The 25,753-nt window shown below is 32.0% G+C and overlaps 1 long non-coding RNA gene across 1 annotated transcript; it reads left to right on the top strand.

Annotated features, from left to right (window-relative positions):
- The first annotated feature begins 15,568 nt into the window (after positions 1–15,568).
- LOC141689245 (uncharacterized) lies at positions 15,569–17,258 on the top strand. Its single transcript, XR_012562292.1, has 3 exons — positions 15,569–15,821; positions 15,965–16,139; positions 17,009–17,258. It is a non-coding gene; the product is annotated as an uncharacterized LOC141689245 (long non-coding RNA).
- Positions 17,259–25,753: the final 8,495 nt, after the last annotated feature.

Genomic DNA, 25,753 nt, shown 5'->3' with positions numbered 1-25,753 from the left:
ATTAGACAATTAAAGTTCTATATTTTAATTATAGATGCGGATCATTCGAGTTGATCAAGACAAGATGTTGGATAAAGGGTGAGATGGAATGGAATTCGATAACTGGCTTCTAGCAATCGCAAGAGCAGCATATCAGTCAAGTATTGAAAAGAAGGACGTTGATGTTTTAAGACAGAATGTCAGAATAGATGCGTCTTTACGAGTGTGACTAACTGCTAAAACCCAAAGGCAAGTATCCCTATCATCACTTATTGTTCAAGTGATATTTATTTTAAATTTTATCATGGAAGTATTGCTTTCCCTATTCTCAGTTTAGAATCGATAAATGTTTTACATATCGCTGAAATAAATAATTTTGTTTATGCAAGAATTTTTCCGTTATTCTATGTTCAGAGTAGCTAAGTGATTTTACTTATCCAATTATCAGATTTATAAATGTTGTGGATTTTGAGAAAGATGACGTTGTTTTGGTTTTCTGCCCAAGTGAATGGGCGCATAAAATTTATAAGGGTGTCGAGTATTATGACCCCTTTCAATAAAAATGTTTTAAGATTGGATGGTTGCGTAAGAGGCCGTGGCGGCGGTCCAGCGTGAGCTATGTGTTATACAGGATATAACACCTTGCTAGGCCGATATGTGCCTTGGGTACCCCTTTGTTTAGTTGGATATGCCTCGGCATACCGGTGTTGCTCCGCGGCTGATCACCGGCGGCAACACACCGTCGTTCGAGGATTCCAATCTAAATTATTATATTGCTTTTGACATCTTACAAGGAATGATTTATTAAGTATTTTTTATCGGATAAAAGATGAAATGTGGTTTTGATTCAGTTTCTTATTATGAGAATACTTAGTTTGTTGTTAAATATCAAAGGTGGTATTAGTACAGATGATTGGTGTTGACTTCAGTATGGGATGTTGTGAGCATCAAAGTTCGTAATGATATCTAATTTGATATGATAACAAAATAAGTATTAATTTCAAGAGTTCGGTTTTGAGTAAAGTTTACGATTCAATCCATAATCATTGTTTCATGTTAGAATTATTTACGATATTTCCGTAAACACTGTTTTACGAGTTTTATTCTCGTCAAGATTCAAAGTATTGCGGAAGCATTTTGCTCAAAAATATCAAAATGGTTTTCATTATAATTAAGGAATTAAATCTGGGATTCTTCAACTAAAATTTTATGATTCAGCAACTATAATTTTAAATGTTCTGCTCTAATACAAATGTCGGTTTTATATCAAAACGACCCTATATATGTCATAATGATCTTGCTGAGCATTTCTTTCGCTCATACTTGCCTGTTTTTAAATTTAACCTCCAGTGAGGATTAGCTTGCTGTTTAGCCGCGTAATTCGAGGAAGCAAGAGGAAGCAAGAAGAAGCTCTTGGAAGGTGGTTGGTCTAGGGTTTGCGAATTAGTGTAAGTTCTTTTGTATAAAGTTGTTTATATTATATTATACTATAATTGTGTATTTTATAGTTGAGCCTAGTATACTTCTTTTCGAAGTTTTACTAGTGGGTTTAGTTTTGAGTTGGAATTTATTGAAAAGAGTTTTAAAAGGAAGCGAAGAATTTATTGATGGAATTTGGAATTCTTGTTTCTAGAACTGTAACCTTAAAAGATCTTGGATTAGTTTGGGGTCAATTATGCTAAATATCTTCCGCCGGTATTTATTTATTGATTAAACAGGTTGATTTAGATTGAGGTTTCATAGTGACGACCAAATCCTCTGACCCCGGATTTGGGGGCGTTACAGGTTGGTATCAGAGCTGAGGTTATAGTAAACTAGAAACGAGAGTGTGTAGGAGTGTGTATAGCTATGTGAGGACGTTTGAGCTCATATCAAGTTCATGTTGGACTATCGGATATAGTGCCAACGAGTAAGTTAAGATAGGCGCATTCGTTCGAGATGGTTGTGTTGAGCTGGATGGAACTCCGGGAAACTCCAAACTTCTATGGTGGAATCTTTCAAGGCTACTACGATTCGACGACGATGAAGATTATCGATATCTTTGGAACTTGAAGAAGTGTCTACAATCTGGCGAGTCAACTGGAGAGTTCAAATTGGTGATAAATATTAAGACTTTGGCAATACCTTCTTTTTCAATAAATTCTTTTGACTTCTCTTAAAAAGAAATATCAGTTAGAAGACATAATCCCTAAGACCAGTTTATTCATTTTGTACCAGAATTTTTATTCTCTGGACTTCATTTCCTTGAGAAATATCAGCTTTGAAATCTTTTCAGTTTTATTCATTTGATTTTGAATTCTTTGATATTTTTATTCCGACTGAGATGAACAACCCTAACTGTAGGGGACACAAGGTATACCTGTCTGTGTGATAGGAGTTGGATGGGACGCCATCACTTGTGTGTGTTGTGAATACATGAAGGTTAACAACCTTTAGTAGTGTCTTAATTTGGACACGCAATACCAAGTTCATTTGATCATATTGATCTCTCAGTTATTCCTTCATTTCAACAATACTTTTTCTCAAATTCAGATTTTGGTCCCGTTATGATATCAAATTCTTTTCTTTTTGAAATTCCATGATTTTATCATTCCAAATATTCGAAGGTATGTCAATTAAATTAAGCTGAGTTATCATGTTCAAGTCAAAGCAGGGTTATGTGATGGGATTACCAAGAGCAGCAGTAGATTGCAATGCGATTAAAATATCAGGGGCGTATAGCGAAGTCGGCCTGTCTCTTTATTTCTTTCTCTATTTATCTCTATCTCTCTTTCCTTTTTCTTTCTCTCTATCTTTTTCTCTATTCTTCTTTCTCGCAATCAATAAAAAGTGATTCTATTGATGAATTGATCAACGGACGTGAATGGAACAATGGTGCCCAGTAAAGCTCCTGTAAAAGTTTTATTATACAAGGAATACAAGATTTGTTTGAGATTATGGAAAATTGAGCTTATTTGGAAATGAAAAGTTGGTTAGAAAACCCTTAGTGCTTTCTTCTGCTGATTCCGAGGACAAAATCCTTATAAGGGGGTAGATTGTGATATTCCGTATTTTCAGAATTATTATTATTAATATTTGAATATGTTTATGTGATTTTCTGATTTAGAAGGAATAAAATGGTGGATATTTTATTCCTATTTGACGAGTTTTTGTTATTAAATGGTAATGTGCTAATTGTTGAGTGTTATATCGATCCTTGTTAATATCTGAAAATAATTCCTTAAATGTAATATTTTCAAAAGTTTATTTGAAAACCGATCATTTTATTGATATCGATAAATTGAGTTCGTTTAGTAATATTAGGGATTGGATGGATATTTTGTCTGCTATGTGTTGTATGTAATATTAATTGTGTGGGACTCAGTTGTGATTGAGGATTATTTGTATTATTAATTACTGAGTTGTATCGTTTTGTTTTTATCTTTAAAAGTGATTTTATTGAAAATCTAATTTCATAAATATTTAAATTATCTTTAAAAATATTTTTATGACTTTATAATTACAATAATTATTTTTGGAATTTTATAAAATTTAGAAATCAATATTTCATCAATTATTTAGCCATGTATGATTTTCTAATTTTATTTATTTGTAAAATCCGTATTTAATTCAAAAATTCTTCAAAAATTACGAAACTCATATTTATTCAAGTTTGGAATATTCTGAGATTTTTAAAATTATTTTTGGAATTTTTAGGATTAATTTTACCCGTGCGTTGAATCGTTTAATTGCTAAAAGCGGGTATAAATTACGTTTCAAAAATTGTTTCAAAATTACGAAATTTATGTTTTTATAAAATTCGGGATATTTGTAACATTTTAAGACTATTTTCGTGATTTTCTGAATTTGTTTCAAGTGCAGCTCGGTTCATTAAATCGTATAATGCAGGTATAGTGCGTGAGTAAAAAATGCTTTAAAAATTTTGAAAATTTTATTTGACTAGTTTTTAATTATTCTAAGGATTTTAAAATTATTTTGGTAATTTTTCGAGTTTTATTTATCCGCACTTTTGTTCGTTAAAACACGAAACGCGGAACAGAATTGGGCTTCCAATAGAATGTAATACACGCGTTTGATCCTCAGGGAGTTGGGTGAAGCGTGGCAGACGCTTATACTTCCATTTGCTAAGTGTCAGTTTATAAAAAAAAAAAAATTACAAAAACACAGAAACGAAACACACGGCAGATCCTGTGTTTTCCTTCACCCTTACTTCCCCCTTTCCTTTTCTGCACAGCGCCCCCCCCCCCCATTCTCTTTCTCTCCTCCCACTCCCCTGTCCCTCTCTATTCTCCGTATATTTATTTACTTTTAATTTTCAAAAATTCATATCTCTTAAACCTTTTATCCAAATTTTAATTGTTATATATATATAAACAATCAGCGCTTCGATACCTACGTATAGGTATATATATTGCAAGATTTTGAGGAGATAATTTGCGGGGCATATTTCTGTTATATTTCCGTTTTAATTTATTTTCGGGACATTAAAAAGGAGTTTGACGGTGTTGATTACTCCACATGGCATCTCAGCGTGTATATATCTATCGCTATTAATTTCGGATTTTTCTGAAGATATTTTCCGGACATCAGATTTTCTCTTCGGGTTGATCAGAATTTATTTTGGGTAACGATTCCGAAATTCCGCCTTCGTACTTATGTATATTATAGCATGTTAGTGTTTATATATTTATTTCATAATTTTTAGAAATTGTTGGAGAAGTCACTTTTGGTCCGAGTTTTGGTTCAGGTAGTCGTGTTATTTATTTCTGGAGTGTTTATACGCGTAAATATAAATTATTGTATTGATTGTTATTGGTTGTGTCGATATGATATCGACTGGCAGTCCGAGAAATAGAGGAGGTGCTGTTCGATTTCCAAGAAAATATTATTCTTAGTTCTGAATATTATTATTTTTATTATTATTCGAAAATAAATCCAAATTATTTAATTAATGAATTTTAATTGATTATTTAATTCGAGTTAATTATTTCGTATGATTTAAAAATTCTGAAAAATAGTTCGAGCTTTAAAATATTATTTTAAATTATTTTCCAGGCTCAATAATTCTTATAAAATTATTTTCGGGTGTTCGAGCCCTATTATTTAGTTATAAAATGATTCGAAGACCCTTTTTAATTCCGAAAAATATTTAAAAATTCATAATAAATAAACCGTTCGTCCGTTTAATACGAAACGAACGCGTACAGACTCAGAAAAATATTCCGCTTTCAATAAAAATACTTTTGAGACCCGAATTCTTTTGTTTCGAAAGGTCGCTTGTTTTACGAATCATTTTGAGTCGATTTTTGATCGATAAATCATATTTTTGACCCGATTTCCGTTTTAAACGTACCGAGTCGACCCTTCTGATGAACTGAGTCTTATGTGATATGAATTATGTGATATATGAGTTATGTGCTTATGTGCTATGTGAATTATGTGCATTTGTGGATCAAGAGTCTTGTATTTGTCTGTTATATTTATGTGTGGGCTATCGTATGGGTAGACGATAGGCTTTTGACGCGTAGTTCGTCGAGTGGTTATCGATTAGACAATTAAAGTTCTATATTTTAATTATAGATGCGGATCATTCGAGTTGATGAAGACAAGATGTTGGATAAAGAGTGAGATGGAATGGAATTGGATAACTGGCTTCTAGAAATCGCAAGAGCAGCATAACAGTCAAGTATTGAAAAGAAGGACGGTGATGTTTTAAGACAGAATGTCAGAATATATGCGTCTTTACGAGTGTGACTAACTACTAAAACCCAAAGGCAAGTATCCCTATCATCAGTTATTGTTCAAGTGATATTTATTTTAAATTTTATCATGCAAGTATTGCTTTCCCTATTCTCAGTTTAGAATCGATAAATGTTTTACATATCGCTGAAATAAATAATTCTGTTTATGCAAGTATTCTTCCGTTATTCTATGTTCAGAGTAGCTAAGTGATTTTACTTATCGAATTATCGGTTTTATAAATGTTGTGGATTTTGAGAAAGATGACGTTGTTTTGGTTTGCTGCCCAAGTGAATGGGCGAATAAAATTTATAAGGGTGTCGAGTATTATGACCCCTTTTAATAAAAATGTTTTATGATTGGATGGTTGCGTAAGAGGCCGTGGCGGCGGTCCAGCGTGAGCTATGTGTTATACATGATATAACACCTTACTAGGCCGATATGTGCCTTGGGTACCCCTTTGTTTAGTTGGATATGCCTCGGCATACTGGTGTTGCTCCGCGGCTGATCACCGACGGCAACACACCGTCGTTCGAGGATTCCAATCTAAATTATTATATTGCTTTTGACATCTTATAAGGAATGATTTATTAAGTATTTTGTTTTTGGATAAAAGATGAAATGTGGTTTTGATTCAGTTTCTTATTTTGAGAATACTTAGTTTGTTGTTAAATATCAAAGGCGGTATTAGTACAGATTATTGGTGTTGACTTCAGTATGGGATGTTGTGAGCATCAAAGTTCGTAGTGATATCTAATTTGATATGATAACAAAATAAGTATTAATTTCAAGAGTTCGGTTTTGAGTAAAGTTTACGATTCAATCCATAATCATTGTTTCATGTTAGAATTGTTTACGATATTTCCGTAAACACTGTTTTACGAGTTTTATTCTCGTCAAGATTCAAAGTATTGCTGAAGCATTTCGCTCAAAAATATCAAAATGGTTTTCAATATAATTAAGGAATTAAATCTGGGATTCCTCAACTAAAATTTTATGATTCAGCAACTATGATTTTAAATGTTTTGCTCTGTTACAGATGTCGGTTTTATATCAAAATGACCCTATATATCTCATAATGATCTTGCTGAGCATTTCTTTCGCTCATACTTGCCTGTTTTTAAATTTAACCTCCAGTGAGGATTAGCTTGCTGTTGAGTCGCGTAATTCGAGGAAGCAAGAAGAAGCTCTTGGAAGGTGGTTGGTCGAGGGTTTGCGAATTAGTGTAAGTTCTTTTGTGTAAAGTTGTTTATATTATATTATACTATAATTGTGTATTTATAGTTGAGCCTAGTATACTTCTTTTCGAAGTTTTACTAGTGGGTTTAGTTTTGAGTTGGAATTTATTGAAAAGAGTTTTAAAAGGAAGTAAAGAATTTATTGATGGAATTTGGAATTCTTGTTTCTAGAACTGTAACCTTAAAAGATCTTGGATTAGTTTGGGGTCATTTATGCTAAATATCTTCCGCTGACATTTATTTATTGATTAAACAGGTTGATTTAGATTGAGGTTCCATAGTAACGACCAAATCCTCTGACCCGGATTTGGGGGCGTTACACTCATACCCCTAAAATAAAATAACAAACAAAGAAAAATAAATTATATGAATTCAAGATAAATTTAATTTAAGTATAAATAAAAGGAATAAGCAATATTTTTAATACTAATATTTATAAGTACACAACTCTCTCCGATTTATCTTAATTTATATTGATACAGACCTTTCTAATATTCAAAATAATATTGAGAAAAAGAATGTATGTAAAATATGTATGTATTTATAAATTTAATTTAATTTATTACTTTGTATTACTATGTTTGTTTTGTTATAGTTTTTCAGCATCAACAGACTTGTTTATACTTATCAAAGCAACTGTTTAATTTATTTTAATAACTTATATAACATACAATTAATTAAATAAATATATGATTTGTTTTCAAATTACAGTAATTTATTTTTTATGCATAAGAAACTATTTAAATTATCAAAAAAAATCATTACATTTTTTTATTAAAAAGAAGCTCAATTATAAGATTACATAAAGTTTTATACGATGTTTCGACTCATTCGTACCACTAAAATAAATATAAAAAATTAATAATTTTGGCAACTTATAGAACCTTGAAACATGTATATAATATTATACATAATAAATAGCTTATTCTTAACATTTGAAAACCAATTTTTTTTGTTATCATGTAAATTACTTCTTTATTTCATAAAATTTGGAATAATAAATTATCAAAAAAATTTGGATTAAAGCGAGCCATGAAGAAATTTAAACATGGGAATTGAATCATGTTAATAGAAAGCTTCGAAAGATCCAAATTGAGCTGGCCAAGAAATCTCAAGAAGCCTGTCGCTCCACTCATAGATCAATGGTTCAGATCACCAACTGTGAACACTGGAGTTAAAATAAGCGGCAAACTTCTATAATTAACATACCTAATGACACAAACAAACATAATCCATAGGTAATTTGTAATGAAATACCAAATATTATTTTATCAATATATCTTAGATATTACTCAGCATGTCAATCCCCAATATAATGTGTTTAACTACTTATTAGTTAATGGGGTTAAATATCAAAGTTGTCACTCTACTGAAGGTCATATATCAATTTAATCATCAAACTTAACGGGATATCATTTGGATCACTAAAGTAATAATAAATATCAAACGAATACCTCAAAATATATGCTCGAGAATTAAAATTTATTTTATGGAGTTCTAAACATATTTTTAAAATCTTATTACAACCAAATAAAAAGTTATGAATTCATAGTATTTTAGATGATTTTTTGAGATTTTTAAAATTTTATCTACTAATTATTTTTATTTAAATAAAGAAAATGACTACAATATTAAAAATAAATAGTAGATAAATTTTAAAAAATCTTATTATATTATAGAAAATACTAGAATTCATACATTTTCATTTGGTTGTAATAGGATTCAAGAAAAATATATAGAACTCCAAAAAATAAATTTTAATTCTCGTGCACATATTTTGAGGTATATGTATGATATTTATTTTGACTTTGATGATTCAAATGATACCCCGATAACTTTGATGATTAAACTGATATATGGCGTTCAGTTGAGTTACCACTTTGATATTTAACCCAAATATTTTAATTTTAGTTATCATATAAATGTAATTAATAGTGTTTGTATGTATAAATAATATTAAATTTGACTACATTATTCATAATTTTGGATACCTGAAAAATACCAGATCCAATCCGAAATCTCGGATTTGGATTTGGATAACACGAAAATATTTGGATTTTGATTTTAATTTTACAATACCCCATCCGAAGCCGACTCATTGCCATCCCTATATATTTCTTGATATTGGGTCTTTTTAACATGGATTGTTACCTATATGGGATCGTTTAACATTACATAATAATTTTTTGAAATTTTGTTATTGAGCAAAGTCAAGTCAAGTTCAGATTTCACCACTTACAATAAGTCAACTAAGATAATGGTTTACTTGTGGTGGTGTAAGCTGATTCACAACCCCGATAGTAACATAAAATAGAAGCTGTCACCTTGGAACAAAAAATTTAGCAACTCAACGAGATTTAAAATAACGGCATGTAGGAATTAAGGATGAATGTAAGAACCTGCACTGCTTTACACAGCAACTAGCACTACGTCATACTCCTTATATGAAATACAATCACTCCTTTCTAGTAACATTGTTACATACATCAGTATTATACCAAATTGTTTAACCTGGAGGGCTGGAACCAGTTCAAGGTTACTTCTTTATATGGCTGGTGGAAACTAGACCAAAGTAAAGCTAAGATTTTTATAGTCAAAATTGTAGAACACTAGTTGCTGGAATCTGCACTCCAAACTCTATTGCGGGTGTGTTCAGTTCAATTAGTTTTGTATAGGGTTAAATATCGATATGGTCACTTAATTGAAGCCAATGTATCAAAAAACACACTCTAGTTATCGGGGCCTCACTTGCATCACTCTAGTTGACGATAATGAAAGGCCAGTTAGTCAGAGCCGTTGACTTGACGGGAATCGTTTAATTATTAACGGAAGGCACAATAGTTCAGACGTGGCAACATGTGGCATATTACGTGGCGTACAACTTAGCTGAAGTAAATTATAACACGGGTAAAATATAAAAAACGGTTGTGTTAAATATCAATATGGTCACGTAACTGAAGCCCGTGTATCAAAAAACACATTCTAGTCACTTGCATCACTCTAGTTGTCGATAATGAAAGGCCAGTTAGTCAGAGCCGTTAACTTGACGGGAATCGTTTAATTATTAACGGAAGGCACAACAGTTCAGACGTGGCAACATGTGGCATATTACGTGGCATACAACTCAGCTGAAGTATATTATAACACAGGTAAAATATAAAAAATGATTTAATATATTCACATCGGGGCATTTTGAGCAAATTAGGGTTCCAAAGGTAATTTCGGAGAAAAAATCCTAAAAGGCGAAATCGTTCAATTGATTGGGAGATTCTGCATACATTATGAAGAGTGCTTTCATTTTTCTTCAATTAGAGGTATATTCGAAAAACCCTACTATTATTGAGAAGAAAAAGTGTCTTTTTTGTGTGTATGTACGTTGATATGTTTAGAGTAATGTAATTTATATTTTTTGTATGTATTTACAGCATGCCTACTACTGTCTATCTTCACCATCACGGTGATTTTACACCGCCTCCTAATATTTATTATATTGGGGAAAGAACATAGGTTATAAAAGATTTTGATTGTGATACTATGTCATTTCGTGATCTCGATGAATTTGCTGAAAAATATTCATATGATGTTAATGCTTTGGTTTGTTTCAAGTGTGATGGTCTTCATTTGAAGAATGGTACTAGGTTGGTTTATGATGATAAATATGTTCTTTATTTGATAGAATACATAAGCCTTATGGTAGAATAGACTTGTATGTAAATCATTTTGAGCTTGATGAACTAATTGATGTACCAAACACTCCAAAACTAAATCCAAGTAAGACTGGCCCCCTGTAGATACAATGATAAAAATTAAAACAGTTAGGGGAAATAATTAGAGTGAGCCAGATAATAAGAGTAATGGTTTCTACTTGAGTGATGATTCAGAGGACCTTAATGATCCAGACTTTAAAAACATTAGTGACGACAGTGAAGATTCTGAAGAAGAGAGCTTAGTTCCTGATGATTGTGTGAGTGATTAGGAAGAACAAGTTATGAAGTAAAATGCTAAGAAATTTAAAGATAGTATGTATAATGCTATGAATATACCCACCAAGTCCCCTAGTGAGGAGTCTGAGTTTGATTCTCAAATTATGAGGTCCCTCTCTTCTTCAAGTGAGGATGAGAATGCTAAGATTGGTTATGTAGGTCCACCTAATACAAAAAGAAGGAAAAATTTGAGAAGCAAGAGAAGTACTGGTGGTGTTCCAAGATGGGAGGTTGGTCAAAAATTTGTTGACATGGCAGAGTTTAGGGGCCAAGTGAAAACATATGGAGTTAGTGAAAGAAGAGCTGTGCAGTTTATAACTAATGATGCACGTAGGTGTCAAGTAAGTTGTGAGGCTAAGTGGCCCTTCTACATTTGGTGCAGCAGGGACATGGATGGTCATTCATGCATAATTAAAACACTAGTGGACATACACTTGTGCACTAAGCCATACAATAACAAAATGGAAAATGTTCAGTACTTAGTGGAGGTATTTGGGGACAGAATTAGGAAGAATCCACAATGGAGCTGTAAGGAGATGTCATAAACTATCGAGAATGAATTGGATATTGAGGTCCCTAGAATTAAGATTCTCATATTAAGTTCCACATTCCAAGACTTATGTATTTTGGTTTTTGGTATTGTAATACTTATCTATTTACCATCTGATTGTAAGACAGGGTATCACTTTTCCTATTTGGTATTGACGGTATTAAATGCAGTGTAATGAATTTATTTTTTATAACCATTCATTTTTTTGTAAACATTATACTTTAGCTACTTATGTAAAGACCAAAATTAGGTCTACATGACCTTTTCATTCATTGCAAAATATACCATACATTCAGTGTTACCAGCCACTACTAAATACCATTCACTACTACTAGCCACCATTCACTACTACTACCTACCATTGCAGAACAACAATTACTACACTACAACTACATCAGCATTATCACAAATACAACCACTATCACAACTAAGAAAATGCAGATCTTCAATTATTTTTTCATATTTGATTTGTTAGCCTTTAACTGAATTCTTGCATCAATTAACAACCTCCTTTCCTCCTTCAAAATCTTTCTTTTTTCAACACTTTCTACTAGATCATCTTCAAAAAGTTTCAACTTCACCTCTAGATAGATTCTCCTGTGATTTAAGTGAGTAATCAATTCCATTGCCCTGGGACAAATATCTTATTCAAACCACGGAAAGAAATCGCATCCATCTCCTACCTACATTTACAAAAAAAATTGCTTTTTACAATTACATAAATCTCAAGTTAAAAAAATAAACAATTACCTTAGAAATTGCACAAGTGTAACAACGTCTTCCAGGATTTTTTAAGGTCCATGATACACAGATTCTAGCTCGTCTCCCACATAAACACATTTGGTGCTCTTCCTTTTTCACCGAAGTTGAACTATCGCTGCTTCTACCCATGGGGTTTCTGTGTGTCGACATGTTACCTTCAATTTTGTGCAATGAATTAAACTGATATATGATGGACTTAGATTTCTACTAATTTGAGTTGATGAACCCTAATTTATACATACATATAAAGGCTGTATATCTTATATATCCGTTGTCACATATCCACGTAGCAAAAATTGGACCGTTATGTCCACTCTGTCCAACTATTGACTGCCACGTAATATTCCCGTCAAGTCAACGGCTCTGACTAACGGGCCTTTCATTGTCGTCAACTAGAGTGATGCAAGTGAGGCGTGGATAACTAGAGTGTGTTTTTTGATACATGTGCTTGAGTTAAGTGAGCATATCGATATTTAACCCGTATTGTATATGGTAACTATTGTGCCCAAAATGTTTTTGGGCAAATTCTATCTGTTGATCAAATCCTAATTCTAAAGAACTGCATTTGTATAACTTGATGCCTATGAAAAGTCTATGTTGGAAGTTTGTACAGGTACAACCACACGAGTTATACAACATTTATCGATTCTAAAAAGTTTGGGAGATACATTCATCAATACGGAATCCACTAAACAACAATAACCATCCTCATCCAATTTTTACCGCAATATTAGGCTTACTACGTTCGCAACTGCTAAACACTTGATGGCAACATGCGAAAAAGAGTTGCAAAGAATTATTGAGGACAATCAGAAGCAGCAAAAGCAGAGTGCTGCTGATTACACATTGTAGATTTTTATTAAACCATTCAACATCATTACTCATTTTTGTGGGCATAACTTGTCTAGCCATAAGCACTTGTGTAATATGTGTTCTGCGCTTCTAATCTATCAATTACACAGCTCAAATTTTGTACAGTAGTTTCATGACTGTAGGAAATATTTAGCTTTTGCAACTACTTTTGCCGGTGATAGTTGATGGAGATCTTGAGTACTATTATCCGTAAGAAATCTTAATCATTAAATCGAATTGTAAGTGTTATCAACAATCTTTAATTAGCATCGACATTGGATATGTCTAGGCAGTTACCGAATGGTTACCAAACAATTATTAGCAAATGCATTCTAAGAACATATCACAGGTTCTAGTCTCCATGCACAGAAGCCATTTTCACCAGATAGCTTAAAATGTAAGAAATAATTGCATACGAAAAATTACAAAAGTAAAGAATGTCATGGATATGTGCATAAAAATAGATCGATAATAACATGTGTTCCTTAATATTTGTTTTTAAGAACCGACCTTTAAAGCGAAAGGCTTACCACTTTAATTTTTAAACTAAACCGTTCTAGTGACACGATCAGCCAAAAGAACTAAATTTATATAAAATTAATATTGAAATCACATAATTAGCAGCTTTCATGGATATGTGCACAGAAAAAATTGTCAAAACATGTTCACTTTAATTTTTATGATTAAAGCACTGACCTTTAACCTAAAGGTCAAACACTTTAATTTTATAAAGTGACCCGGTTTAGTAAGACAACCTCCAACATAATTAAATTCATACAGAGGCCACAATGATTTAGCTAAATAGATAGAGAGGATAAATCTGCAAAATGAGGATTAATATGAGACATAAAAATATGAGTTGCAAGAGTTGAGCTGAGCCGGCTCGTTAATTAAACGAGCCGGGACCTCTGACCGAACTCGGCTCGTTAAACTAAATGATTGGAGTCGAGCTCACTTTAAACGAGTTTGATCCTATAACATTCCTTATATTGTATATTTCTGAATATTGGGCCTTTTTAACATGGATTGTTATCTATATGGGATCGTTTAACATTATATAATAATATTTTGAAATTTTGTTATTGAGCAAAGTCACATCAAGTTCAGATTCCCCCACCTACAATAAGTCAACTGAGATTGAGATAATGGTTTACTTGTGGTGGTGTAAGCTGATTCACAACCCCGATAGTAACACAAAATAGAAGCTGTCACCTTGGAACAAAAAATTTAGCAACTCAACGAGATTTAAAATAACTGCATGTAGGAATTAGGGATGAATGTAAGAACCTGCAGTGCTTTACACAGCAACTAGCACTACGTCATACTCCTTATATGAAATACAATCACTCCTTTCTAGTAGCACGGTTACATACATCAGTATTATACCAAATTGTTTAACCTGGAAGGCTGGAACCAGTTCAAGGTTACTTCTTTATATGGCTGGTGGAAACTAGACCAAAGTAAAGCTAAGCTTTTTATAGTCAAAATTGTAGCACACTAGTTGCAGGAATCTGCACTCCAAACTCTATTGCGGGTCTGTTCTGTTCAATTAGTATTGTATATAGTACCAATCCTAATTATTTTGGGCAAATTCTATCCGTTGATCAAATCCTAATTCTAAAGAACTGCATATGTATGACTTGATGCCTATGGAAAGTCTATGTTGGAAGTTTGTACGGGTACAACCACACGAGTTATACAACATTTATCGATTCTAAAATGTTTGGGAGATACACTCATCAATACGGAATCCACTAAACAACAGTAACCATCCTCATCCAATTTTCACTGCAGCATTAGGCTTACTAAGTTCGCAACTGCTAAACACTTGATTGCAACGGGTGAAAAAGAGTTGCAAATAATTGTTGAGGACAATCAGAAGCAGCAAAAGCAGAGTGCTGCTAATTACTCATTTTTGTGGGCATAGCTTGTCTAGCCATAAGCACTTGTATGATATGTGTTCTGCACTTCCGATCAATCAATTACCGGGCTCAAATTTTGTACGGTAGTTTCATGACTATAGAAAATATTTAGCTTTGGCAACTACTTTTGCCAGTGATAGTTGATGGAAATCTTGAGTACTATTATCCGTAAGAACTCTTAATAATTAAATTGAATTTTAAGTTTATACCTGGTTAGTGGTAATCAGCTAGCATTTCTCTTAACACAAACACAGCATTTCCTTATTGTTTACAGGGGAAATGAATGTCGAATACTTCAATGCAACTTTGCAAAGCATGTAATGTAACTGTTATGAAAGAGTACTGTCATTTATCTCCTCCGAAAATTCAGGAACTTAATGCCATATGCAAAAACAAAAGTGAAAAGAAGTGCCCAACCAATATGTGCTAAAACAACATACCCAAGAAAATCAGATTCGTATCCTAAAATATCTTTTATATATTCTTTTACTACTACACTGTTTTCTTCAAATATCACCATAGGGTCCATATTCTCACCAAACTGAGATGTAATCAGGCCGTAGATTGTCCATATTTACTCATTTATCTCCTTGAATTAGTACTTAATTTAATCTAAGGCTGTAGGGTGAAGAAATCATTTCCAGAGAAATATCAACATAGAACTGAAGCATCATTAGTCACTGCTTTGGTGTCAGCCATCATTGCCACTCTTATGTCTTATCCCCTGGACACAGTACGCGACTGCAAATGCAACTGAAGAATGGACCTTAAAAGACATTTTTTGATGCATTTCCAGGTAATTGATGTACAACTGAATATTATTGATTATTGATTAAATTTTCATGTCGTATATAGGGATTGGTATCTAGTGGAACTTTCTCTTTAATATTGTTGTTTTTTGCCTTTCCGTTTCATGGGTGCAATGTTCTTCTGGATAAGGTGGTTTTCTGTTATCTTGAGCTGAACCAATAAAATATGGAAAGTTAGCCTTCAGATTTGAATTAATAGTACTGGAGTCTGCATATCACGGTGCAGGTATTGTGGAGCGTGATGGTTTGGCTGGATTATAAAGGGGATTTCTCTCAAATGCATTGAAAACTTTACCAAACAGCAGGTTTATGTGTTTTCCGTTTATCTACTTATCTCTCCGCTCTCATCACTTTTTAATCATTTACCATTTTGTTCCCGCTCTTGTATGTTTAGCCTTTTATTAGAATATATAGGGCAAGTTGTTACAGGCTTCGAGCTATTAGTTATTAGTGCCTTTAAATTTGGTAATAATGTGCTTGAAGAATTAAGTTGAACTTTAAGTTGAACTTGTTAGTAAAATTTGCAAATGATTGGAACATCATACATATATAATGAAGCATATGCCCTTGTACACGAGTGGCTAATTGAAGAATTACCAAGTGAAGATGTTGTAACTAAGTTGTATTCTTGCTGCTTGGATGGTTTTTATTGGAATTTAGAATGGAGTAAGGATTGCTGTTTCATTTCACTGGGAAAATTTTATGTTTCTTAGTGGATGACAACAAGGTCAACTGAGATAAAGGAGCGACTATGGTGGTGTAAGCTGATTTACAACCCCGACAGTGGCCTAAAATGGAAGTTCTAGTTCAGAACAAAATTTTTGGCAACTGCGCAGGAATTAGGGAGGAATATTAGTTCCTGCATTACACAGAAAGTAGTTACACCTTTCCCCTTAGAAACCGAAATGTTTTACAATTTTGAACTTTATCAGGTACTCATCTACTGTGATGTAGTTCCCAGGTTATGTCAATAATATACCGGATTTTTTAACCTGAATCCTGTTTAAAGTTACTTCTTTAAACCATTGGAGCAAGCTAGACCAAAATAAACATAAACTTTTTACAGTCAAAATAACTAACTAGTTGCTGGAAACTGCTCTCCAGACATTTCTGCCAGTCTGTTCTGTTTCAACTGGTCTTACATATAAACCATCTTAATCCAATTTCATTGCAGCATTAGGCTGACTACTTTTGACACTGGAAAAGACTTGATTGCATCCCGGCAAAAAAAAAGTTGCAAAGAATTGTGGAGGACAATCAGAAGCAGCAAAAGCAAAGTGCTAGTGATTTCTCATTTTTGTACGCATAGCTTGTCTAGCCATAAGCACTTGTATGATATGTGCTCTGAGGTTCCACTCTATCATTTCCCAGCTTAAATTTTGTAGGACTACTGTTTTGGTAGTTTCATGGCTGTACAAAAATTATCCTCTAATATAAAGTCTTAATAATCGAATTGTACATGGTAATTATAGTAGTAAAAATAAAAAAATTGGACTTATTGGGTTGAAGTTTAGTCCAAAGGTACAAGAACTAATTTAATATTAATTTATATATAATAACTAATAGTATATGCGAAAATTATTCAAAATATTATGTTCTTCAACTTATTTACAAAAATACTCACATTTTTTAAAGTTATTTTCAAAAATACAATTTTTTCAGTTTTATTTTAAATAATACGACTTGCATAAAAACCCTATATATATTTCTATGTAATTATTTTATTATTTTGATTAGATATATATAATTATTATGAATTTATACAAATATATTCAAAATATATAGTACTATTAATATAAATATAATTTCTAAGACCTAAATTTTGAATTGGTTCAACTTTAGAGTAAAAGTCAAGAAAGTTCATAATATCATGATTAAAGTACTATTTTTTTTTAACCAGGTTGCCTAGTTTATGGGCACTAGAGAGAACTAGCATATCATCCCATCACTATGAACCCTACTTAAATGGAGCCCCCTTGAATTATTCAGATGTAGGATTTTGGGGTGATAAAGCCCTAAAGTCCTTACTTAAACTCAGCTAATTATGTATAAAATACATTTTTATTGAATTCTATTTAAAATAAGATGTACATAAATTTTGAAAATTCTTAGTAAACTGATTTTTTTTTGGATAATTAAAAGCAATATCAATATGGAAAGGTATTTTCAAGCTGTGCGCTATTTGTTCTTATGTTGTTGCTAAATTATATTGTCTTGATATCTTTAATGTTCAAATACTAGTTTGACCAGGGACTGATTCTGTTGTAGCAACTCAGATATGTTAGTAATCTGCATTCAAGACTTACATATGTTTAACGAGTCTTATAATTCTGGAATGATCTCAAAATCGTGTGCAAGTTTTAAATTTCGTACTTTCGTATTTTATTTTTTTGCATAGTCTAATTGCTGAAAAATGTGGGTGTGTGTGATATTTGGTTGATATGTTGTGGTTTGTTAATAATATATTTGTGATAAGATACTAACCAATGCAGCTCAGATCTCCGTATAAATGCATAAGTTTCAGCTACATAAAATTTGTGGTAGATTATTTTATTTATTAAACTTTATTGTGTGTTATGCGGTAAAAGAGAATTTGATCACATTAAAATTTAATCGTTATTGATAGCTTTGTTGTTTTCATATATTTATACATGAAATTTTTATGAAAGATGCGGTGAGCTTAAAAGTTGCAGTTGTTAATAACATATCGTTAATGCGGCAAGAAAACATATCATCGCCTTATATTGTGTTAGTTTTTTTGTGTTCGTGAGTTTTCACATGAAATTGTAAAGACCGGACAAAATTGCGAGAATTATCTTTTGTGATATTAAAATATTATATTTGACCTTTATATTTTATACATGGGGCATCGGGTAGATTTATCGAGTGAATGACGTTAAAATCATAAAGTAGTCACCGGCAGCAATAACCCTTCTTTTAATGAAAGTGAGAAAGCATGAACAAGTTGGGCTGGCAGTCTTCATGAGAAATTTCATTAATAGATTGGAGTTCTACTTCGAGAATATGTACTTGGTACATTCTTCTTCCTTATTCCTATGGTGATTAATTGCTCAATAATGTGCACGATTAGGTTGAGTTTATAATCTTAATAAGTCTAAGGGAAAAAATTATGAGATTCTCGTCTATTCACAAGTATCTTTCAGAACTTAGGTATATGAGAGTAGCTGTGTGGCCGTAACTATGAAACTTGGGTTGATCTCTAATAACTTTCACAAATCAGTAAATTGTGCATGGTCTTTAAAGGGTAAAACCGGACGATCAAAATTTCTATATTTTTTGTGCTTTCATTGAAATGTAGCCAAAAGAGCCTAATCCAAGTTTAGTCCACTAATATTTTTTGAGGTTGAGATGATTGTCACTAGGTACAAGTTCAAATCCAGAAGATACATGTGTTGAGTTTGTAATATCGTCTGATCACCATTATTATTTTCTGATATTTTTATTTTTATTCAAAATTTTATTTTGGGGGCCGATTGTTAGATATTTTATATAAATATTTTAAAAAAATTAAAAAGAATGATCAAATAAAATCTTTTACAATAATTTTATTGAAGATTTTCTAATTAATAGCTTTTTAATATATTTCAGTTCCATAAAATGGGCCTTTAATCTAATCATGTCTTAAAGCCCATATTAATTTATTCGATACTAGTTCACTTTGATTTTTTGAGAGCATATCCTTGCGTCTTGTAAAGGATGAGGTGAAAAATAAAGTCAATATATATGGGCGATTATTTTTTTTCGTCCTTGATATAATATATAATATATCATATCACTCTTATACTGATTGACAAGCCCCAAAATATATTTACAATACCCAAATGTGGTAGAAAAATTTGTGATTTAGATTATAATTATAGAATAAACATTCTTATGATTTATTGATTTGAAGCACCGGAAATTTGACGTTCTTTTTTCTTCTCGTTCGTACACGGTAAAGAATGAATCGCAAGGAGGTGTTTTACCGCTAGGAAATTGGCATCCACACTTTGCACGAGGGCGGGCACAAATCGTTAGGGTAGCGTTAAAGCGACTCATCCCAATTGTCAAAATCTATATCCTTTGATTAATTTAATACCTTGCTTAATTGTTTAATTCATGATTCTATTTTAGTCTAAATTACAACTGTTAACGACTAACAAATTTTTTGATGCTTATTTGTATATTTTTGCAAGCTAAGAAGCGTAAAATTTCTATCAATCTAAGGATTTTTGATTAAATATGTTTTCGTTTCATAGACGTGATGTTCATTGAAATGTTATAGTTATCATTGAATAATTTGGTGTGGACTTGTATATGTTCATTTTAGTTAGCTCAGATGACTTCCCGGTGCAGGGCGAGGAGGGCAAGGAGTTCGCAAAATCTAAACTATTATTTATATGGAGACGTGTCTTGAGTTTGTATTACAAAATTTTGCTGTTTGGACTGAAAAGGTAAATCTATATTTACACCAAGTTCTTGCGAGGAGGTAACAACAATAAATTTTTATTTGTTAAAGGTTAAGTGATAAGTTGTGTAATATGGGTTTATTTTTATCTTCTATGGACATTTTTTGTTTGGAAAATTTCTTTTAAATAAGACATTTTTGGTGTTTTGGATTATAAAATTTTAAATTTGTAAGAAATTTGTTAATGTGTCCATGATATATTTTTGTACGTCTTTTAGCTGTTTTGAAAATTTGTTCAGTATTCCCTTGTTATAGTGATATGAAATATCTTTGGTATGCATTTTTAAAATTTAGTGCTCTATCCACAAATCAAATTTATCTCTAACTTACATTTAACTTTTTGATGTTTTCTATATTGAATTTTTATTAACAGGTGCAACAAGATATATGTGTTTGTTCAATATTTAGTATATATGTGTATGTTAGATAATGTTTGACGTAGGGATTCTTGATCAATATTTTTGTTTAAAACTGTATTATAAAAATATGCTATGTTATTAGTTTTGTTATTTTGAACTATAAGTATGCAAATATATATGCCATGCGATATCTATTCGAATTACCTTAATTATACAAGCTCTACTGTTTAATATTATGTTGTGCTTTCATCACTACTAGTATATACCTCTGTTTCGTTGCATGTTAATGTGTTAAATTCTAAGTTGTGTAAATAAAGAGTTCCAAATGATGGCGAATCATAAATTTTCAGTAAGTTTATTTTTTTGTGGTACTTGGATATTATAATGTTTCAAGGACATGTACTAAGAAAAAACAGAGAGTTGTTTTTATTTGAATATTTTATATGTTCTTATGCAGAATCTCCTTATTTTTTATCCCTCATGTTGTGCTTTCTACATTTTTCTTGTTTATTCAAATTTTCGTAAACTACGTCAATAATCCGTTGTTTATCGTAATTCTATGTGTTTAGTCTCTCTACAAATATATATTAATTACCTACAACTTTTGTTCCATACACGTCGGTGTGATAATCTTTCTTTAAATAAACAAACAAAATATTGTGGTGGGGTTTATTTACAGGGGAAATTCATCTTTTGTAAGTTATTCTATATGAAGAAATCAGTGATAATGGCCCAACTAACAAATATATTTATTGATACATGTTTGATTAAAGAAAAGTAAAACAATATAATGAAATGAAAATATTTTGTTCACATTAAAATATTCTAATATCACCCACACATATTACATTATTTGGTACGTGCTGAATAGTCCACCAAGTTCTGAAACTGCCTGAAGAAATCGTTCGTGAAGCTCTAAAGTCCAACATACGTGTGACTTTCCTCTATTAAATAAAGAAGGTTCTAATTCCACAACCAGAACATCATGCCAACTTATCATTTGTTGTGTTGCCGGCGACTATTGTTGAATCTGATTTTGTTAAATAATCGGAGGTTTACACCCTGGAATCATTGGAATCATGTTTTGATGGATGGTATTTTGATGATAAAATGACATTTGTGCTATCATCGACTTTGCACTGCAAAAGGAATTTACACCAGAATTATAGTTATTTTGCTTGGGGTTTGAATATATTGACTTATGTAGGTTATATCTTCACTAAAGGCCAACGATCCAAATATAATTCACATCATTCATATTGGATTGAGGATGATAGGAAGAATTTTCACTTGAATTCAACATAACTATTGATTATTTATTACTAATAATTTTATCATTCATTAAGATTCATTGAATAGATATCTGAATGAAAGATTAAATTATTAGCAACAAATAGTCAACAATTATGTTGCATTCAAGTGAAAATTATTTCTATTATTCTCAATCCAATGGAACGATGTCAATCACATTAGATCGTTGGGCTTTAGTAAAGAAATAAAACTACAAAAGGCAATACATCCAAACGCCAAGAAAAATAACTACAATTCTAGTCTTAATTTCTCTTGCATTGCGAACTCGATGTTGGGACAAACATCATTTTATCATCAAAATCCCCTTCATCAAAACATGATTCCAATGATTCAAGGGTGTAGACCTCGGGTTATTCAATAAAATCATATTCAATAACAATTCTCGGCATCACAATAAAAGATAAGTGGGCATCATGTTCTGGTTGTAGAATTAGAACCTTCTTTATTTAATAGAGGCAATCCGCGTACGTTGGACTTTAGAGTTTCATGAACGATTTCTTCAGGCGGTTTCGGAACTTGGTGGACAATTCGATACGTACCAAAAATTCTAATATGTGTTGGTGACATTAGAATATTTTTATGTTAACATAATATTTTCATTTTATTATAACATTTTACTTTTCTTTAATAAAACATGTACCAATAACTCTATTTGTTAGCTGGGCCATGATCCATGATTATTTTGTGAATTTATATATCCTTGTAATTTCAAAATAATAACGACTTAAATTTCACAAACACTTCAAGTGTTTTGGCTATATAGTTAGAACTGTTATTATATATTTATTTTAAGAATTAAAAAATATAAATAATATTAAAATGGAAGAGAGTAGATGTGCCCTTTCAATTTTCGTTTCTTTTTTATAATTAGACTCCACCACAAGATTATCATTTTCTTACATTAGAAAGGAAATTTATGTTTTTTTTATTTAATGATAACTCTTTTGCAGTTGCCACCCCAAAGGGCATTTTACAAAAAATTAATGTTAGAGGGATGAATATGGACCAAATAAAGAATCATCTTCGGGTTGGCTCTATTACCATGAAAATCATTGATAATGGCCCAACTGACAAATAAATTTATTGATACATATTTTATTAAATAATAGTAAAACAATATAATGAAATGAATATATTTTGTTGATATTAAAATATTCTAATGTCACCCACATATATTAGATTATTTGGTACATACCGAATAGTCCACCAAGTTCTGAAACTTCCTGAAGAAATCGTTCGTGAAGCTCTAAAGTCCAACATACGTGTGACTTGCCTCTAGAAAATAAAGAAGGTTCTAATTCCACAAACAGAACATCATGCCAACTTATCATTTATTGTGATGTCGACGACTGTTGTTGAATCTGATTTTGTTAAATAATCGGAGGTCTACACCCTAGAATCATTGGAATCATGTTTTGATGGATGGTATTTTGATGATAAAATGACATTTGTGCTATCATCGAGTTTGCACTGCTAGAGGAATTTAAACCATAATTGTAGTTATTTTGCTTGGGGTTTGGATATATATTGACTTATGTAGGTTTTTATTTTCACCAAAGCCTAGCGATCCAAATATGATTCACATCATTCCTATTAGATTGAGGATTATAAGAAGAATTTTCACTTGAAGTCGACATAACTATTAACTATTTGTTGCTAATAATTTTATCATTCATTGAGATTCATTGAACAGATATCTCAATGAAATATAAAATTATTAGGAATAGATAATTAATAATTATGTCCTAAGAACAAAACACTTGCATCCAAAACACTTGAGCTGTGGTAGGATCTTGAGTATGCTCCCCCTGCATCGGTGCATCTTCCCTCGGCGTAGCCACCACAGTTTCAATAACATCAGAGTTTATTCCATCAGATTTTACAGTATCAGGACTTAGACTTTCAGGATTTTCAGTATCAGAATTTGAGTCTTCATTTTCAAATCTCAGCTGATCATGGTCAATGAAATCTTCAAGACCAGTAATCTTCTTGTCATCAAAAGAGACATGGATAGATTCCATGACTACTTTTGTTCTCAAATTATAGACTCTAAAGGCTTTTGTGGAAAGTGGATATCCAACAAAGATTCCTTCATCGGCTTTTAGATCAAACTTTGATAGCTGTTCAGTATGAGTCTTGAGAACAAAACACTTGCATCCAAATACATGAAGGTATTTCAGATTTGGCTTCTTTATCTTCACCATCTCATATGGTGTGTTTCCATGCTTGTTTATGAGTGTTGCATTCTGTGTAAAACAAGCAGTCTGCACACCTTCAGCCCCAAAATAAGTTGGTAGCTTTACTTCATCGAGCATAGTTCGTGCAGCTTCAATAAGAGTCTTGTTCTTTCTTTCTACAACTCCATTCTGTTGTGGAGTTCTGGGTGTAAAAAAATCACGCTTTATTCCATGCTCTTTGCAGAACTCTTCCATGATTGAATTCTTGAACTCAGTGCCATTATCACTTTTTATTACTTTAACAGAATCTTTGACTAACTTATCCAGCTATCTGACATGATCAGTTAGAGTAGATGCAGTTTCATTCTTTTTGTGCAAGAAATACACCCAAGTCTATCTTGTGAACTCATCCACTATAACCAAAGCATATTTCTTCTTTGTAATAGACATGACATTGACTGGAGCAAATAGATCAACATGCAGTAAGTGATAAGGCTCAAGAATTGAGGATTCAGTTTTGCTCTTGAATGAAGATTTTCTTTGTTTTGCCTTTTGACATGAGTCAGAAAGACCATCCGGAGCAAATATTGATATTGGCAGTCTTCTCACAAGATCTTTCTTTACTAGCTCATTTATTTTGTTGAAATTTAAATGAGAGAGTCTCTTGTGCCAATTCCAGCTTTCTTCAATTGATGCTCTGCTTAACAGACAGATTGCAGAACCATCAGAATTTGTTGAAAGTCTGGCTTCATATATGTTACCATATCTGTAACCTTTCAGAACCACTTTGCCTGTAGAATTACTTACAACTTCACAGTGTTCTACAAAGAAATCCACATGATAACCTTTTTCATAGATTTGACTCACACTTAGCAGATTGTGTTTAATTCCTGAGACAAGAGCTACTGATTCAATTATGACATTCCCAAGATTTATATTGCCATATCCCAGAGTCTTTCCCATGTTGCCATCTCCATAAGAAACTCATGCGCCAGCTTTCTCCACAAAGTCTGATAGCAGGGCTTTATTTGCAGTCATATGTCTTGAACATCCACTATCCAGAACCAGGATGTTTTTCCTGTTGCCCTGCAATCACAAAGACCACTATTGATTAGTTTTAAGGACCCAGACTTGCTTGGATCCTTTGGCCTTGTTAAGTTTGTTAGCATTTGTAGCGGATTTAGTTTCAGAGTTTATGCTAACATGCTTTTTATTAGACTTTGCATCAGAATTTACACTAGAAGGAATTACACTAACTTTATTTAAAGAAGGTTTTATTTCATAATAATCATAGTACAAACTATGATATTCCTTATAAGTATAAATAGAATGCCATAAACTACCACAATGAAAACAAGAATTTTGTGGTTTAAACCTAACAGACTGACATAATTATAGAGTTTCACTGACATAATCATAGTAAATAGTTTATATCTTTATTTTTCCTGCAAAAAGAAGCAAGATGGTTAGAGTTTCCATAATTATAGCATTTCTTTCTAGGAGCATTAGGAACATGCATATATTTATTACTTTTATTCACACCTTCCTTTCCATTCCTATTTTTCCTAGCTTCCTTTACCTTGTTCATATTTTTAATCTCTTTC

This window comes from Apium graveolens, chromosome 10, assembly GCF_009905375.1.
Source record: "Apium graveolens cultivar Ventura chromosome 10, ASM990537v1, whole genome shotgun sequence".
Lineage (NCBI taxonomy): Eukaryota > Viridiplantae > Streptophyta > Magnoliopsida > Apiales > Apiaceae > Apium > Apium graveolens.
This window is presented reverse-complemented; position numbering and strand designations above follow the sequence as displayed.